This window comes from Carya illinoinensis, chromosome 7 (assembly GCF_018687715.1).
Source record: "Carya illinoinensis cultivar Pawnee chromosome 7, C.illinoinensisPawnee_v1, whole genome shotgun sequence".
Classification (NCBI taxonomy): Eukaryota; Viridiplantae; Streptophyta; class Magnoliopsida; order Fagales; family Juglandaceae; genus Carya; species Carya illinoinensis.
The window spans coordinates 22,289,509-22,306,401 of NC_056758.1; positions in this window are offsets into that span (position 1 = coordinate 22,289,509).

Sequence of the window (16,893 nt, forward strand, 5' to 3'; positions counted from 1 at the left end):
AGGAAACTAAATTGTAAGGTTTATGTTTGCTTCAAATCGAAGAATGAAACAAAAGATTGGTTTCTTGTTGTAAATTCGTTCAATGCCAGAACTGAACTAGTTTGGTAGAGGTGGGGTGCAAACGATGAGATTACGGATAAGGAAATGGTGTGAATGGCATGGGCTAGGGGCGGACTTGTCGCAATGCACAAGAAGGAGAACTTAGGTCGGATTGGCGGTGATTTCAGAATTATTCACATGGCCTTTCTTTTATTGACAGGTTTTGGATCTAGCCTAATCTTCTAAGTCAATCTTAGAATGATGAGAAACAACAAAGAAAGCAATAAGATCCGTATAAACAATGTTATAAAGAACTAAAAAGAAAAGTAGGCCCAAAACATTGTTGAGAGATTACTAATCTTGTGTAAGTCAATTACTTCCCTTAATTCAACCTAAAGGGATAACCACGGGTAGATGGGGAACGTTAGAGGCGTGTGGCAGTTGTTGGACCTGAGGGAAACTAAATGTAAGGTTTATGTGGGCGTCCAAAGCGAGGAATGAAACAATAGACGAGTTTCCTTGTGTAAATTGGTCCAGTGCAAGAACTAAACAAGTATGGTCAAGGTGGGGTGTAAACGTTGAAATTTTCCTTATGAAAATGGTCTAAAAGGCTTCGTGTAGGGGCCAACTTGTTGCAACGGCCATGAAGGATCGCCTTGGTACCGATTGGCGGTGATTCGAGCATTATCGACATGGAAGTGTGTCATGTCTTTGATAAAGCCAAATCATCTAATTCAATCTTAAAATGTTGGAAAACGACAAGAAAATCAATATGATCAAAATGATGGAAATGGTTACGAAGAACGAAAAAGGAGGTTAAACTCGAAACAATGCTGAGAGATGACTAAATCTTGTGCAACTCGATTACATCCTTTGAATCAAGCAAAAAGCTTAACAATGCGGTATATGGGGAACCTTAGGGGAATGTGGCACTTCTTGAAGTTGAGGAAACTAAGTTGTAAGGTTTATGTTTGCTTCAAATGGAAGAATGAAACAAAAGATTGGTTTCTTGTTGTAAATTCGTTCAATGCCAGAACTGAACTAGTATGGTAGAGGTGGGGTGCAAACGATGACATTACGGATGAGGAAATGGTGGGAATGGCATGGGCTAGGGGTGGACTTGTTGCAATGCACCAGAAGGAGAACTTAGGTCGGATTGGCGGTGATTTCAGCATTATTCACATGGCCTTTCTTTTATTGGTAGGTTTTGGATCCAGCCGAAACTTCTAAGTCAATTTTATAATGATGAGAAACAACAAAAAAAGTAATAAGATCCGTATAAAAAATGTTAGAAAGAACTAAAAAGAAAAGTAGGCCCAAAACATTGTTGAGAGATTACAAATCTTGTGTAAGTCAATTACTTCCCTTAATTCAACCTAAAGGGATAACCACGGGTAGATGGGGAACGTTAGAGGCGTGTGGCAGTTGTTGGACCTGAGGGAAACTAAATGTAAGGTTTATGTGGGCGTCCAAAGCGAGGAATGAAACAATAGACGAGTTTCCTTGTGTAAATTGGTCCAGTGCAAGAACTAAACAAGTATGGTCAAGGTGGGGTGTAAACGTTGAAATTTTCTTGATAAAAACGGTCTAAAAGGCTTCGGGTAGTGGCCAACTTGTTGCAACGGCCAGGAAGGATCGCGTTGGTGCCAATCGGCGGTGATTCGAGCATTATCGACATAGAAGTGTGTCATGTCTTTGATAAATCCTAATCATCTAATTGAATCTTAGAATGTTGGAAACGACAAGAAAATCATTATGATCAGAATGAAAAAAATGGTTATGAAGAACAAAAAAGGAGGTTAAACTCGAAAGATTGTTGAGAGATGGCTAAATCTTGTGCAACTCGATTACATCCTTTGAATCAAGCTAAATGCTTAACGATGCGGCAGATGGGGAACCTTAGGGGAATGTGGCACATCTTGAAGTTGAGGAAACTAAATTGTAAGGTTTATGTTTGCTTCAAATCGAAGAATGAAACAAAAGATTGGTTTCTTGTTGTAAATTCGTTCAATGCCAGAACTGAACTAGTTTGGTAGAGGTGGGGTGCAAACGATGAGATTACGGATAAGGAAATGGTGTGAATGGCATGGGCTAGGGGCGGACTTGTCGCAATGCACAAGAAGGAGAACTTAGGTCGGATTGGCGGTGATTTCAGAATTATTCACATGGCCTTTCTTTTATTGACAGGTTTTGGATCTAGCCTAATCTTCTAAGTCAATCTTAGAATGATGAGAAACAACAAAGAAAGCAATAAGATCCGTATAAACAATGTTATAAAGAACTAAAAAGAAAAGTAGGCCCAAAACATTGTTGAGAGATTACTAATCTTGTGTAAGTCAATTACTTCCCTTAATTCAACCTAAAGGGATAACCACGGGTGGATGGGGAACGTTAGAGGCGTGTGGCAGTTGTTGGACCTGAGGGAAACTAAATGTAAGGTTTATGTGGGCGTCCAAAGCGAGGAATGAAACAATAGACGAGTTTCCTTGTGTAAATTGGTCCAGTGCAAGAACTAAACAAGTATGGTCAAGGTGGGGTGTAAACGTTGAAATTTTCCTTATGAAAATGGTCTAAAAGGCTTCGTGTAGGGGCCAACTTGTTGCAACGGCCATGAAGGATCGCCTTGGTACCGATTGGCGGTGATTCGAGCATTATCGACATGGAAGTGTGTCATGTCCTTGATAAAGCCAAATCATCTAATTCAATCTTAAAATGTTGGAAAACGACAAGAAAATCAATATCATCAAAATGATGGAAATGGTTACGAAGAACAAAAAAGGAGGTTAAACTCGAAACAATGCTGAGAGATGACTAAATCTTGTGCAACTAGATTACATCCTTTGAATCAAGCAAAAAGCTTAACAATGCGGTATATGGGGAACCTTAGGGGAATGTGGCACTTCTTGAAGTTGAGGAAACTAAGTTGTAAGGTTTATGTTTGCTTCAAATGGAAGAATGAAACAAAAGATTGGTTTCTTCTTGTAAATTCGTTCAATGCCAGAACTGAACTAGTATGGTAGAGGTGGGGTGCAAACGATGACATTACGGATGAGGAAATGGTGGGAATGGCATGGGCTAGGGGTGGACTTGTTGCAATGCACCAGAAGGAGAACTTAGGTCGGATTGGCGGTGATTTCAGCATTATTCACATGGCCTTTCTTTTATTGGTAGGTTTTGGATCCAGCCGAAGCTTCTAAGTCAATTTTAGAATGATGAGAAACAACAAAGAAAGTAATAAGATCTGTATAAAAAATGTTATAAAGAACTAAAAAGAAAAGTAGGCCCAAAACATTGTTGAGAGATTACAAATCTTGTGTAAGTCAATTACTTCCCATAATTCAACCTAAAAGGATAACCACGGGTAGATGGGGAACGTTAGAGGCGTGTGGCAGTTGTTGGACCTGAGGGAAACTAAATGTAAGGTTTATGTGGGCGTCCAAAGCGAGGAATGAAACAATAGACGAGTTTCCTTGTGTAAATTGGTCCAGTGCAAGAACTAAACAAGTATGGTCAAGGTGGGGTGTAAACGTTGAAATTTTCTTGATAAAAACGGTCTAAAAGGCTTCGGGTAGGGGCCAACTTGTTGCAACGGCCAGGAAGGATCGCGTTGGTGCCGATTGGCGGTGATTCGAGCATTATCGACATGGAAGTGTGTCATGTTTTTGATAAATCCTAATCATCTAATTGAATCTTAGAATGTTGGAAACGACAAGAAAATCATTATGATCAGAATGAAAAAAATGGTTATGAAGAACAAAAAAGGAGGTTAAACTCGAAAGATTGTTGAGAGATGACTAAATCTTGTGCAACTCGATTACATCCTTTGAATCAAGCTAAATGCTTAACGATGCGGCAGATGGGGAACCTTAGGGGAATGTGGCACATCTTGAAGTTGAGGAAACTAAATTGTAAGGTTTATGTTTGCTTCAAATCGAAGAATGAAACAAAAGATTGGTTTCTTGTTGTAAATTCGTTCAATGCCAGAACTGAACTAGTTTGGTAGAGGTGGGGTGCAAACGATGAGATTACGGATAAGGAAATGGTGTGAATGGCATGGGCTAGGGGCGGACTTGTCGCAATGCACAAGAAGGAGAACTTAGGTCGGATTGGCGGTGATTTCAGAATTATTCACATGGCCTTTCTTTTATTGACAGGTTTTGGATCTAGCCTAATCTTCTAAGTCAATCTTAGAATGATGAGAAACAACAAAGAAAGCAATAAGATCCGTATAAACAATGTTATAAAGAACTAAAAAGAAAAGTAGGCCCAAAACATTGTTGAGAGATTACTAATCTTGTGTAAGTCAATTACTTCCCTTAATTCAACCTAAAGGGATAACCACGGGTAGATGGGGAACGTTAGAGGCGTGTGGCAGTTGTTGGACCTGAGGGAAACTAAATGTAAGGTTTATGTGGGCGTCCAAAGCGAGGAATGAAACAATAGACGAGTTTCCTTGTGTAAATTGGTCCAGTGCAAGAACTAAACAAGTATGGTCAAGGTGGGGTGTAAACGTTGAAATTTTCCTTATGAAAATGGTCTAAAAGGCTTCGTGTAGGGGCCAACTTGTTGCAACGGCCATGAAGGATCGCCTTGGTACCGATTGGCGGTGATTCGAGCATTATCGACATGGAAGTGTGTCATGTCTTTGATAAAGCCAAATCATCTAATTCAATCTTAAAATGTTGGAAAACGACAAGAAAATCAATATGATCAAAATGATGGAAATGGTTACGAAGAACGAAAAAGGAGGTTAAACTCGAAACAATGCTGAGAGATGACTAAATCTTGTGCAACTCGATTACATCCTTTGAATCAAGCAAAAAGCTTAACAATGCGGTATATGGGGAACCTTAGGGGAATGTGGCACTTCTTGAAGTTGAGGAAACTAAGTTGTAAGGTTTATGTTTGCTTCAAATGGAAGAATGAAACAAAAGATTGGTTTCTTGTTGTAAATTCGTTCAATGCCAGAACTGAACTAGTATGGTAGAGGTGGGGTGCAAACGATGACATTACGGATGAGGAAATGGTGGGAATGGCATGGGCTAGGGGTGGACTTGTTGCAATGCACCAGAAGGAGAACTTAGGTCGGATTGGCGGTGATTTCAGCATTATTCACATGGCCTTTCTTTTATTGGTAGGTTTTGGATCCAGCCGAAACTTCTAAGTCAATTTTATAATGATGAGAAACAACAAAAAAAGTAATAAGATCCGTATAAAAAATGTTAGAAAGAACTAAAAAGAAAAGTAGGCCCAAAACATTGTTGAGAGATTACAAATCTTGTGTAAGTCAATTACTTCCCTTAATTCAACCTAAAGGGATAACCACGGGTAGATGGGGAACGTTAGAGGCGTGTGGCAGTTGTTGGACCTGAGGGAAACTAAATGTAAGGTTTATGTGGGCGTCCAAAGCGAGGAATGAAACAATAGACGAGTTTCCTTGTGTAAATTGGTCCAGTGCAAGAACTAAACAAGTATGGTCAAGGTGGGGTGTAAACGTTGAAATTTTCTTGATAAAAACGGTCTAAAAGGCTTCGGGTAGTGGCCAACTTGTTGCAACGGCCAGGAAGGATCGCGTTGGTGCCAATCGGCGGTGATTCGAGCATTATCGACATAGAAGTGTGTCATGTCTTTGATAAATCCTAATCATCTAATTGAATCTTAGAATGTTGGAAACGACAAGAAAATCATTATGATCAGAATGAAAAAAATGGTTATGAAGAACAAAAAAGGAGGTTAAACTCGAAAGATTGTTGAGAGATGGCTAAATCTTGTGCAACTCGATTACATCCTTTGAATCAAGCTAAATGCTTAACGATGCGGCAGATGGGGAACCTTAGGGGAATGTGGCACATCTTGAAGTTGAGGAAACTAAATTGTAAGGTTTATGTTTGCTTCAAATCGAAGAATGAAACAAAAGATTGGTTTCTTGTTGTAAATTCGTTCAATGCCAGAACTGAACTAGTTTGGTAGAGGTGGGGTGCAAACGATGAGATTACGGATAAGGAAATGGTGTGAATGGCATGGGCTAGGGGCGGACTTGTCGCAATGCACAAGAAGGAGAACTTAGGTCGGATTGGCGGTGATTTCAGAATTATTCACATGGCCTTTCTTTTATTGACAGGTTTTGGATCTAGCCTAATCTTCTAAGTCAATCTTAGAATGATGAGAAACAACAAAGAAAGCAATAAGATCCGTATAAACAATGTTATAAAGAACTAAAAAGAAAAGTAGGCCCAAAACATTGTTGAGAGATTACTAATCTTGTGTAAGTCAATTACTTCCCTTAATTCAACCTAAAGGGATAACCACGGGTGGATGGGGAACGTTAGAGGCGTGTGGCAGTTGTTGGACCTGAGGGAAACTAAATGTAAGGTTTATGTGGGCGTCCAAAGCGAGGAATGAAACAATAGACGAGTTTCCTTGTGTAAATTGGTCCAGTGCAAGAACTAAACAAGTATGGTCAAGGTGGGGTGTAAACGTTGAAATTTTCCTTATGAAAATGGTCTAAAAGGCTTCGTGTAGGGGCCAACTTGTTGCAACGGCCATGAAGGATCGCCTTGGTACCGATTGGCGGTGATTCGAGCATTATCGACATGGAAGTGTGTCATGTCCTTGATAAAGCCAAATCATCTAATTCAATCTTAAAATGTTGGAAAACGACAAGAAAATCAATATCATCAAAATGATGGAAATGGTTACGAAGAACAAAAAAGGAGGTTAAACTCGAAACAATGCTGAGAGATGACTAAATCTTGTGCAACTAGATTACATCCTTTGAATCAAGCAAAAAGCTTAACAATGCGGTATATGGGGAACCTTAGGGGAATGTGGCACTTCTTGAAGTTGAGGAAACTAAGTTGTAAGGTTTATGTTTGCTTCAAATGGAAGAATGAAACAAAAGATTGGTTTCTTCTTGTAAATTCGTTCAATGCCAGAACTGAACTAGTATGGTAGAGGTGGGGTGCAAACGATGACATTACGGATGAGGAAATGGTGGGAATGGCATGGGCTAGGGGTGGACTTGTTGCAATGCACCAGAAGGAGAACTTAGGTCGGATTGGCGGTGATTTCAGCATTATTCACATGGCCTTTCTTTTATTGGTAGGTTTTGGATCCAGCCGAAGCTTCTAAGTCAATTTTAGAATGATGAGAAACAACAAAGAAAGTAATAAGATCTGTATAAAAAATGTTATAAAGAACTAAAAAGAAAAGTAGGCCCAAAACATTGTTGAGAGATTACAAATCTTGTGTAAGTCAATTACTTCCCATAATTCAACCTAAAAGGATAACCACGGGTAGATGGGGAACGTTAGAGGCGTGTGGCAGTTGTTGGACCTGAGGGAAACTAAATGTAAGGTTTATGTGGGCGTCCAAAGCGAGGAATGAAACAATAGACGAGTTTCCTTGTGTAAATTGGTCCAGTGCAAGAACTAAACAAGTATGGTCAAGGTGGGGTGTAAACGTTGAAATTTTCTTGATAAAAACGGTCTAAAAGGCTTCGGGTAGGGGCCAACTTGTTGCAACGGCCAGGAAGGATCGCGTTGGTGCCGATTGGCGGTGATTCGAGCATTATCGACATGGAAGTGTGTCATGTTTTTGATAAATCCTAATCATCTAATTGAATCTTAGAATGTTGGAAACGACAAGAAAATCATTATGATCAGAATGAAAAAAATGGTTATGAAGAACAAAAAAGGAGGTTAAACTCGAAAGATTGTTGAGAGATGACTAAATCTTGTGCAACTCGATTACATCCTTTGAATCAAGCTAAATGCTTAACGATGCGGCAGATGGGGAACCTTAGGGGAATGTGGCACATCTTGAAGTTGAGGAAACTAAATTGTAAGGTTTATGTTTGCTTCAAATCGAAGAATGAAACAAAAGATTGGTTTCTTGTTGTAAATTCGTTCAATGCCAGAACTGAACTAGTTTGGTAGAGGTGGGGTGCAAACGATGAGATTACGGATAAGGAAATGGTGTGAATGGCATGGGCTAGGGGCGGACTTGTCGCAATGCACAAGAAGGAGAACTTAGGTCGGATTGGCGGTGATTTCAGAATTATTCACATGGCCTTTCTTTTATTGACAGGTTTTGGATCTAGCCTAATCTTCTAAGTCAATCTTAGAATGATGAGAAACAACAAAGAAAGCAATAAGATCCGTATAAACAATGTTATAAAGAACTAAAAAGAAAAGTAGGCCCAAAACATTGTTGAGAGATTACTAATCTTGTGTAAGTCAATTACTTCCCTTAATTCAACCTAAAGGGATAACCACGGGTAGATGGGGAACGTTAGAGGCGTGTGGCAGTTGTTGGACCTGAGGGAAACTAAATGTAAGGTTTATGTGGGCGTCCAAAGCGAGGAATGAAACAATAGACGAGTTTCCTTGTGTAAATTGGTCCAGTGCAAGAACTAAACAAGTATGGTCAAGGTGGGGTGTAAACGTTGAAATTTTCCTTATGAAAATGGTCTAAAAGGCTTCGTGTAGGGGCCAACTTGTTGCAACGGCCATGAAGGATCGCCTTGGTACCGATTGGCGGTGATTCGAGCATTATCGACATGGAAGTGTGTCATGTCTTTGATAAAGCCAAATCATCTAATTCAATCTTAAAATGTTGGAAAACGACAAGAAAATCAATATGATCAAAATGATGGAAATGGTTACGAAGAACGAAAAAGGAGGTTAAACTCGAAACAATGCTGAGAGATGACTAAATCTTGTGCAACTCGATTACATCCTTTGAATCAAGCAAAAAGCTTAACAATGCGGTATATGGGGAACCTTAGGGGAATGTGGCACTTCTTGAAGTTGAGGAAACTAAGTTGTAAGGTTTATGTTTGCTTCAAATGGAAGAATGAAACAAAAGATTGGTTTCTTGTTGTAAATTCGTTCAATGCCAGAACTGAACTAGTATGGTAGAGGTGGGGTGCAAACGATGACATTACGGATGAGGAAATGGTGGGAATGGCATGGGCTAGGGGTGGACTTGTTGCAATGCACCAGAAGGAGAACTTAGGTCGGATTGGCGGTGATTTCAGCATTATTCACATGGCCTTTCTTTTATTGGTAGGTTTTGGATCCAGCCGAAACTTCTAAGTCAATTTTATAATGATGAGAAACAACAAAAAAAGTAATAAGATCCGTATAAAAAATGTTAGAAAGAACTAAAAAGAAAAGTAGGCCCAAAACATTGTTGAGAGATTACAAATCTTGTGTAAGTCAATTACTTCCCTTAATTCAACCTAAAGGGATAACCACGGGTAGATGGGGAACGTTAGAGGCGTGTGGCAGTTGTTGGACCTGAGGGAAACTAAATGTAAGGTTTATGTGGGCGTCCAAAGCGAGGAATGAAACAATAGACGAGTTTCCTTGTGTAAATTGGTCCAGTGCAAGAACTAAACAAGTATGGTCAAGGTGGGGTGTAAACGTTGAAATTTTCTTGATAAAAACGGTCTAAAAGGCTTCGGGTAGTGGCCAACTTGTTGCAACGGCCAGGAAGGATCGCGTTGGTGCCAATCGGCGGTGATTCGAGCATTATCGACATAGAAGTGTGTCATGTCTTTGATAAATCCTAATCATCTAATTGAATCTTAGAATGTTGGAAACGACAAGAAAATCATTATGATCAGAATGAAAAAAATGGTTATGAAGAACAAAAAAGGAGGTTAAACTCGAAAGATTGTTGAGAGATGGCTAAATCTTGTGCAACTCGATTACATCCTTTGAATCAAGCTAAATGCTTAACGATGCGGCAGATGGGGAACCTTAGGGGAATGTGGCACATCTTGAAGTTGAGGAAACTAAATTGTAAGGTTTATGTTTGCTTCAAATCGAAGAATGAAACAAAAGATTGGTTTCTTGTTGTAAATTCGTTCAATGCCAGAACTGAACTAGTTTGGTAGAGGTGGGGTGCAAACGATGAGATTACGGATAAGGAAATGGTGTGAATGGCATGGGCTAGGGGCGGACTTGTCGCAATGCACAAGAAGGAGAACTTAGGTCGGATTGGCGGTGATTTCAGAATTATTCACATGGCCTTTCTTTTATTGACAGGTTTTGGATCTAGCCTAATCTTCTAAGTCAATCTTAGAATGATGAGAAACAACAAAGAAAGCAATAAGATCCGTATAAACAATGTTATAAAGAACTAAAAAGAAAAGTAGGCCCAAAACATTGTTGAGAGATTACTAATCTTGTGTAAGTCAATTACTTCCCTTAATTCAACCTAAAGGGATAACCACGGGTGGATGGGGAACGTTAGAGGCGTGTGGCAGTTGTTGGACCTGAGGGAAACTAAATGTAAGGTTTATGTGGGCGTCCAAAGCGAGGAATGAAACAATAGACGAGTTTCCTTGTGTAAATTGGTCCAGTGCAAGAACTAAACAAGTATGGTCAAGGTGGGGTGTAAACGTTGAAATTTTCCTTATGAAAATGGTCTAAAAGGCTTCGTGTAGGGGCCAACTTGTTGCAACGGCCATGAAGGATCGCCTTGGTACCGATTGGCGGTGATTCGAGCATTATCGACATGGAAGTGTGTCATGTCCTTGATAAAGCCAAATCATCTAATTCAATCTTAAAATGTTGGAAAACGACAAGAAAATCAATATCATCAAAATGATGGAAATGGTTACGAAGAACAAAAAAGGAGGTTAAACTCGAAACAATGCTGAGAGATGACTAAATCTTGTGCAACTAGATTACATCCTTTGAATCAAGCAAAAAGCTTAACAATGCGGTATATGGGGAACCTTAGGGGAATGTGGCACTTCTTGAAGTTGAGGAAACTAAGTTGTAAGGTTTATGTTTGCTTCAAATGGAAGAATGAAACAAAAGATTGGTTTCTTCTTGTAAATTCGTTCAATGCCAGAACTGAACTAGTATGGTAGAGGTGGGGTGCAAACGATGACATTACGGATGAGGAAATGGTGGGAATGGCATGGGCTAGGGGTGGACTTGTTGCAATGCACCAGAAGGAGAACTTAGGTCGGATTGGCGGTGATTTCAGCATTATTCACATGGCCTTTCTTTTATTGGTAGGTTTTGGATCCAGCCGAAGCTTCTAAGTCAATTTTAGAATGATGAGAAACAACAAAGAAAGTAATAAGATCTGTATAAAAAATGTTATAAAGAACTAAAAAGAAAAGTAGGCCCAAAACATTGTTGAGAGATTACAAATCTTGTGTAAGTCAATTACTTCCCATAATTCAACCTAAAAGGATAACCACGGGTAGATGGGGAACGTTAGAGGCGTGTGGCAGTTGTTGGACCTGAGGGAAACTAAATGTAAGGTTTATGTGGGCGTCCAAAGCGAGGAATGAAACAATAGACGAGTTTCCTTGTGTAAATTGGTCCAGTGCAAGAACTAAACAAGTATGGTCAAGGTGGGGTGTAAACGTTGAAATTTTCTTGATAAAAACGGTCTAAAAGGCTTCGGGTAGGGGCCAACTTGTTGCAACGGCCAGGAAGGATCGCGTTGGTGCCGATTGGCGGTGATTCGAGCATTATCGACATGGAAGTGTGTCATGTTTTTGATAAATCCTAATCATCTAATTGAATCTTAGAATGTTGGAAACGACAAGAAAATCATTATGATCAGAATGAAAAAAATGGTTATGAAGAACAAAAAAGGAGGTTAAACTCGAAAGATTGTTGAGAGATGACTAAATCTTGTGCAACTCGATTACATCCTTTGAATCAAGCTAAATGCTTAACGATGCGGCAGATGGGGAACCTTAGGGGAATGTGGCACATCTTGAAGTTGAGGAAACTAAATTGTAAGGTTTATGTTTGCTTCAAATCGAAGAATGAAACAAAAGATTGGTTTCTTGTTGTAAATTCGTTCAATGCCAGAACTGAACTAGTTTGGTAGAGGTGGGGTGCAAACGATGAGATTACGGATAAGGAAATGGTGTGAATGGCATGGGCTAGGGGCGGACTTGTCGCAATGCACAAGAAGGAGAACTTAGGTCGGATTGGCGGTGATTTCAGAATTATTCACATGGCCTTTCTTTTATTGACAGGTTTTGGATCTAGCCTAATCTTCTAAGTCAATCTTAGAATGATGAGAAACAACAAAGAAAGCAATAAGATCCGTATAAACAATGTTATAAAGAACTAAAAAGAAAAGTAGGCCCAAAACATTGTTGAGAGATTACTAATCTTGTGTAAGTCAATTACTTCCCTTAATTCAACCTAAAGGGATAACCACGGGTAGATGGGGAACGTTAGAGGCGTGTGGCAGTTGTTGGACCTGAGGGAAACTAAATGTAAGGTTTATGTGGGCGTCCAAAGCGAGGAATGAAACAATAGACGAGTTTCCTTGTGTAAATTGGTCCAGTGCAAGAACTAAACAAGTATGGTCAAGGTGGGGTGTAAACGTTGAAATTTTCCTTATGAAAATGGTCTAAAAGGCTTCGTGTAGGGGCCAACTTGTTGCAACGGCCATGAAGGATCGCCTTGGTACCGATTGGCGGTGATTCGAGCATTATCGACATGGAAGTGTGTCATGTCTTTGATAAAGCCAAATCATCTAATTCAATCTTAAAATGTTGGAAAACGACAAGAAAATCAATATGATCAAAATGATGGAAATGGTTACGAAGAACGAAAAAGGAGGTTAAACTCGAAACAATGCTGAGAGATGACTAAATCTTGTGCAACTCGATTACATCCTTTGAATCAAGCAAAAAGCTTAACAATGCGGTATATGGGGAACCTTAGGGGAATGTGGCACTTCTTGAAGTTGAGGAAACTAAGTTGTAAGGTTTATGTTTGCTTCAAATGGAAGAATGAAACAAAAGATTGGTTTCTTGTTGTAAATTCGTTCAATGCCAGAACTGAACTAGTATGGTAGAGGTGGGGTGCAAACGATGACATTACGGATGAGGAAATGGTGGGAATGGCATGGGCTAGGGGTGGACTTGTTGCAATGCACCAGAAGGAGAACTTAGGTCGGATTGGCGGTGATTTCAGCATTATTCACATGGCCTTTCTTTTATTGGTAGGTTTTGGATCCAGCCGAAACTTCTAAGTCAATTTTATAATGATGAGAAACAACAAAAAAAGTAATAAGATCCGTATAAAAAATGTTAGAAAGAACTAAAAAGAAAAGTAGGCCCAAAACATTGTTGAGAGATTACAAATCTTGTGTAAGTCAATTACTTCCCTTAATTCAACCTAAAGGGATAACCACGGGTAGATGGGGAACGTTAGAGGCGTGTGGCAGTTGTTGGACCTGAGGGAAACTAAATGTAAGGTTTATGTGGGCGTCCAAAGCGAGGAATGAAACAATAGACGAGTTTCCTTGTGTAAATTGGTCCAGTGCAAGAACTAAACAAGTATGGTCAAGGTGGGGTGTAAACGTTGAAATTTTCTTGATAAAAACGGTCTAAAAGGCTTCGGGTAGTGGCCAACTTGTTGCAACGGCCAGGAAGGATCGCGTTGGTGCCAATCGGCGGTGATTCGAGCATTATCGACATAGAAGTGTGTCATGTCTTTGATAAATCCTAATCATCTAATTGAATCTTAGAATGTTGGAAACGACAAGAAAATCATTATGATCAGAATGAAAAAAATGGTTATGAAGAACAAAAAAGGAGGTTAAACTCGAAAGATTGTTGAGAGATGGCTAAATCTTGTGCAACTCGATTACATCCTTTGAATCAAGCTAAATGCTTAACGATGCGGCAGATGGGGAACCTTAGGGGAATGTGGCACATCTTGAAGTTGAGGAAACTAAATTGTAAGGTTTATGTTTGCTTCAAATCGAAGAATGAAACAAAAGATTGGTTTCTTGTTGTAAATTCGTTCAATGCCAGAACTGAACTAGTTTGGTAGAGGTGGGGTGCAAACGATGAGATTACGGATAAGGAAATGGTGTGAATGGCATGGGCTAGGGGCGGACTTGTCGCAATGCACAAGAAGGAGAACTTAGGTCGGATTGGCGGTGATTTCAGAATTATTCACATGGCCTTTCTTTTATTGACAGGTTTTGGATCTAGCCTAATCTTCTAAGTCAATCTTAGAATGATGAGAAACAACAAAGAAAGCAATAAGATCCGTATAAACAATGTTATAAAGAACTAAAAAGAAAAGTAGGCCCAAAACATTGTTGAGAGATTACTAATCTTGTGTAAGTCAATTACTTCCCTTAATTCAACCTAAAGGGATAACCACGGGTGGATGGGGAACGTTAGAGGCGTGTGGCAGTTGTTGGACCTGAGGGAAACTAAATGTAAGGTTTATGTGGGCGTCCAAAGCGAGGAATGAAACAATAGACGAGTTTCCTTGTGTAAATTGGTCCAGTGCAAGAACTAAACAAGTATGGTCAAGGTGGGGTGTAAACGTTGAAATTTTCCTTATGAAAATGGTCTAAAAGGCTTCGTGTAGGGGCCAACTTGTTGCAACGGCCATGAAGGATCGCCTTGGTACCGATTGGCGGTGATTCGAGCATTATCGACATGGAAGTGTGTCATGTCCTTGATAAAGCCAAATCATCTAATTCAATCTTAAAATGTTGGAAAACGACAAGAAAATCAATATCATCAAAATGATGGAAATGGTTACGAAGAACAAAAAAGGAGGTTAAACTCGAAACAATGCTGAGAGATGACTAAATCTTGTGCAACTAGATTACATCCTTTGAATCAAGCAAAAAGCTTAACAATGCGGTATATGGGGAACCTTAGGGGAATGTGGCACTTCTTGAAGTTGAGGAAACTAAGTTGTAAGGTTTATGTTTGCTTCAAATGGAAGAATGAAACAAAAGATTGGTTTCTTCTTGTAAATTCGTTCAATGCCAGAACTGAACTAGTATGGTAGAGGTGGGGTGCAAACGATGACATTACGGATGAGGAAATGGTGGGAATGGCATGGGCTAGGGGTGGACTTGTTGCAATGCACCAGAAGGAGAACTTAGGTCGGATTGGCGGTGATTTCAGCATTATTCACATGGCCTTTCTTTTATTGGTAGGTTTTGGATCCAGCCGAAGCTTCTAAGTCAATTTTAGAATGATGAGAAACAACAAAGAAAGTAATAAGATCTGTATAAAAAATGTTATAAAGAACTAAAAAGAAAAGTAGGCCCAAAACATTGTTGAGAGATTACAAATCTTGTGTAAGTCAATTACTTCCCATAATTCAACCTAAAAGGATAACCACGGGTAGATGGGGAACGTTAGAGGCGTGTGGCAGTTGTTGGACCTGAGGGAAACTAAATGTAAGGTTTATGTGGGCGTCCAAAGCGAGGAATGAAACAATAGACGAGTTTCCTTGTGTAAATTGGTCCAGTGCAAGAACTAAACAAGTATGGTCAAGGTGGGGTGTAAACGTTGAAATTTTCTTGATAAAAACGGTCTAAAAGGCTTCGGGTAGGGGCCAACTTGTTGCAACGGCCAGGAAGGATCGCGTTGGTGCCGATTGGCGGTGATTCGAGCATTATCGACATGGAAGTGTGTCATGTCTTTGATAAATCCTAATCATCTAATTGAATCTTAGAATGTTGGAAACGACAAGAAAATCATTATGATCAGAATGAAAAAAATGGTTATGAAGAACAAAAAAGGAGGTTAAACTCGAAAGATTGTTGAAAGATGACTAAATCTTGTGCAACTCGATTACATCCTTTGAATCAAGCTAAATGCTTAACGATGCGGCAGATGGGGAACCTTAGGGGAATGTGGCACATCTTGAAGTTGAGGAAACTAAATTGTAAGGTTTATGTTTGCTTCAAATCGAAGAATGAAACAAAAGATTGGTTTCTTGTTGTAAATTCGTTCAATGCCAGAACTGAACTAGTTTGGTAGAGGTGGGGTGCAAACGATGAGATTACGGATAAGGAAATGGTGTGAATGGCATGGGCTAGGGGCGGACTTGTCGCAATGCACAAGAAGGAGAACTTAGGTCGGATTGGCGGTGATTTCAGAATTATTCACATGGCCTTTCTTTTATTGACAGGTTTTGGATCTAGCCTAATCTTCTAAGTCAATCTTAGAATGATGAGAAACAACAAAGAAAGCAATAAGATCCGTATAAACACTGTTATAAAGAACTAAAAAGAAAAGTAGGCCCAAAACATTGTTGAGAGATTACTAATCTTGTGTAAGTCAATTACTTCCCTTAATTCAACCTAAAGGGATAACCACGGGTAGATGGGGAACGTTAGAGGCGTGTGGCAGTTGTTGGACCTGAGGGAAACTAAATGTAAGGTTTATGTGGGCGTCCAAAGCGAGGAATGAAACAATAGACGAGTTTCCTTGTGTAAATTGGTCCAGTGCAAGAACTAAACAAGTATGGTCAAGGTGGGGTGTAAACGTTGAAATTTTCCTTATGAAAATGGTCTAAAAGGCTTCGTGTAGGGGCCAACTTGTTGCAACGGCCATGAAGGATCGCCTTGGTACCGATTGGCGGTGATTCGAGCATTATCGACATGGAAGTGTGTCATGTCTTTGATAAAGCCAAATCATCTAATTCAATCTTAAAATGTTGGAAAACGACAAGAAAATCAATATGATCAAAATGATGGAAATGGTTACGAAGAACGAAAAAGGAGGTTAAACTCGAAACAATGCTGAGAGATGACTAAATCTTGTGCAACTCGATTACATCCTTTGAATCAAGCAAAAAGCTTAACAATGCGGTATATGGGGAACCTTAGGGGAATGTGGCACTTCTTGAAGTTGAGGAAACTAAGTTGTAAGGTTTATGTTTGCTTCAAATCGAAGAATGAAACAAAAGATTGGTTTCTTGTTGTAAATTCGTTCAATGCCAGAACTGAACTAGTATGGTAGAGGTGGGGTGCAAACGATGACATTACGGATGAGGAAATGGTGGGAATGGCATGGGCTAGGGGTGG